Below are 2,933 nucleotides of genomic sequence, written 5' to 3'. Positions count from 1 at the left end.
GTTACTTCGGAACTTGTTAAAATCCTGGGAGTCTACTTTGGGGTTTGCGGGTTTGAGGAGAGAAAGTGGGCTGAACTTCAGGCGAAATTATTAAAAAAGCTTTCCCTATGGTCCTTGCGCAAGCTGACGCTTGAAGGCAAAGTTTTGGTTATTAAAGCTGTTTTATTTCCGTTATTGTTGTACCTTGCTATGGTTTTTCCTCCCAAATACCGCACTTTCCAGAAAATTCAGAAAATGTTTTTTACCTTTTTATGGAACTCTCGCATGGAGAAACTTAGCAGAGATAAAGTTTGTCGACAGTGGAGTAATGGGGGTAAAAGTTTACCTGACCTTAAAACCTTTTTGTTGTCCAAATTATTATGTTATGTTGTATCACGCACTGCTGATGATCTGAAATCTGTTCCTGCCTTATTTACCAAGTATTTTCTAGGAGCACAGATACGGCGTTTTGGACTTTTTTCCCCTTCCAATTGTTTTCCCTTGGCCCATGATGCACCACCATTTTATAAAGACCTTTGTTCCTTTTTGCAGACCTTGGACACAGAAACTTTTGATAGGGACATCTGTATTCACCCCACCAGGCTAAAGAACGAACTTCGGAAAACTGAGCAACCGATCCTGTTGGGTGTTGTAACTGAGGCTCAGTCGGTGTGAGTCTGGAAAATGGTGGGTCACAGGGACATTACCCACAGTCAGCGTGACCTGGCTTGGATGGCCGCACATGGATGGCTTTCTGTAAAAGTTTTTGAACATCGGAGAGGTTTGGCCCCCACAGCATGTTGTCCGCGCCCCAGATGCGGCCACGACGAAACCATTTTCCATCTCCTGTGGGGTTGTCTTTAAGTGAAGAAATTTTGGGTTTTGTTGTGGCCTTTTCTTTCAAACATTGCTGGCATTGCTGCCTTGATTTTCAACGCCCTTTTGTATGGACAGGACATTTCTGCACGGCGCCCTCCCACTGCCTGGAGACTGTTGAACTGTGCCAAAGAGGCTTTATGGGATGCCAGGAACCTGTTTCTTTTTCTCCATAAGGACATGGACTCCAAAATATGCAGAAATCTTTTTTTGGATAAAGTTATGACCTATGTTTCTGTTGATCGTGCCACCTTAGGGATTGACGACGCCAACACCTTGTGGCAAATTAAGAACTGGGAGGGTTGGGTCACCTAGAAAACTAGACAGTTATGATTAAATAACTTGTTAATACGCTTGTTTTTGTTTGTCTGCTTTGCCACCGGGCTGTAACAGGATTGGCATTTATAAACGCACCAAATTTATCTGCCTGTAGTGTACAAAGTTTTCATCATCATATCTGTATGTATTTCCTATAGACCACCTAATGTAACCTTGGTCTTTTAAAAGTTATATATTTCTGTATCTGTGCCTTCATCCAGATTTACCCATCATATCTGTATATATCTCCTATGGACCACTTGATGTAACTTTGGTCTTTTAAATTGTATATTTCTGTATCTGTGCCTTTATCTATTCAATAAAGGTTTTTGAAACAAAAATAAACTGTTCTTATCAGTTTAATATCTGATACGTCCTCTATCTGGGGACCATATATTAAATTGATTTATGGAACAGGGAGATGGAATAGGAGCTTGCTCTGTCCACTCCACGCATCAACCTGGTATTGCAGTACCTCCGGGGCGTGCGTTATTTATTTATTTTTTCGCGTTTAAAAAATAAATAAAAATTCTCTCTTTTTTCTCCTCTTCTCCATCCAGACGCTGCACTTTGAAAAGAGACAAATGTCGGAAAAATACTGTTTTTCCAGCAGCAGAGTTTCATTGATTTTGGATCCATTTCACTGGGGAACGAATTGAAGAAGGTTCCCAGCAAGTCAGTAGGATGGATGGATGGAGGGATGGAGGGAGGGATGGAGGGATGGAGGGAGGGATGGAGGGAGGGAGAGAAGTGGACACTGCCCTTGGCTTCTCTGAGCAAGAAGAAAAATACAGAGTCCTTTTCCTTCTCTGCCCGCCCCGCCCGTCCCCGAACGGCCACGTACGGCCAAGCCTTATCTATAGGCCTTAGGCTGCAGGGGAGCAGTGCGCAGGAAGGGGCGGGGCATGCAAATACTAGAAAGAGGACAACGTGGGTATGCTAAGTGACGCCTAATGAATCGACAGCCCAGGAGGACTCTGGGAGCCGGGAGAAGGCCTGAGGCTGGGGCCTCCTTTCCACCGGCACATGATGAGCTCTTGCTGGGAGTCAGAAACGGTGCAAGGGAAGACCCCGGTCCGGGTCAGCCAGGTGGATTTCTTCGGGAGGCGTTAATTCTGGCACCATTCTGGTTATCGCTTCTCGGCCTTTTGGCTAAGATCAAGTGTAGTATCTGTTCTTATCAGTTTAATATCTGATACGTCCTCTATCTGGGGACCAGATATTAAATTGATTGTTGAAACAGGGAGATGGAATAGGAGCTTGCTCTGTCCACTCCACGCATCAACCTGGTATTGCAGTACCTCCAGGAATGGTGCACTTCCCTACCCGGGGAAAACAATGCTGTTGAAAAATAGTCGAGAAAACGAGAGTAGCGCTTCACTAACATACCCTGTAAAGTGGCGCTATTGTGTTTGCGTGTGAATAAAAGCAAACTGGTCACGGTGTCTTGCCTTATTTATGTATTTATTTGACTTATTTGCCGCACCCGGGCCGCACGTTATTTATTTATTTATTTATTAATTTTTCTCGTTTACGAAAAAAAAATACAAATACAAAATTCTTTCTTTTTTTCTGCCTTTGTAACATATATGGCCACACAACCAAAAATGAGCGATACGACCTCTTTGAAAGCCTACAACACTTCATAATAGGAGCAAAACTTTACCATCATGATGGGAGATTTTAACTGCATCTTAAAAAGCAATGACCGGTTGGGAGCTAATACAACTTACAGATTAGACAAATCATCCAAAATGCTC

The 2,933-nt window shown here is 43.3% G+C and overlaps 2 non-coding genes across 2 annotated transcripts; both read left to right on the top strand.

Annotated features, from left to right (window-relative positions):
- Positions 1–1,481: 1,481 nt before the first annotated feature.
- LOC144764443 (U2 spliceosomal RNA) lies at positions 1,482–1,668 on the top strand. Its single transcript, XR_013596546.1, has one exon. It is a non-coding gene; the product is annotated as a U2 spliceosomal RNA (small nuclear RNA).
- Positions 1,669–2,305: 637 nt separating this feature from the next.
- LOC144764297 (U2 spliceosomal RNA) lies at positions 2,306–2,496 on the top strand. Its single transcript, XR_013596481.1, has one exon. It is a non-coding gene; the product is annotated as a U2 spliceosomal RNA (small nuclear RNA).
- The last annotated feature ends 437 nt before the right edge of the window (positions 2,497–2,933 follow it).

Source organism: Lissotriton helveticus, chromosome 6 (assembly GCF_964261635.1).
Source record: "Lissotriton helveticus chromosome 6, aLisHel1.1, whole genome shotgun sequence".
NCBI classification, from domain to species: Eukaryota; Metazoa; Chordata; class Amphibia; order Caudata; family Salamandridae; genus Lissotriton; species Lissotriton helveticus.
Note: the sequence above shows the minus strand (reverse complement) of the source record. Positions and strands in the feature narration are given on the sequence as shown.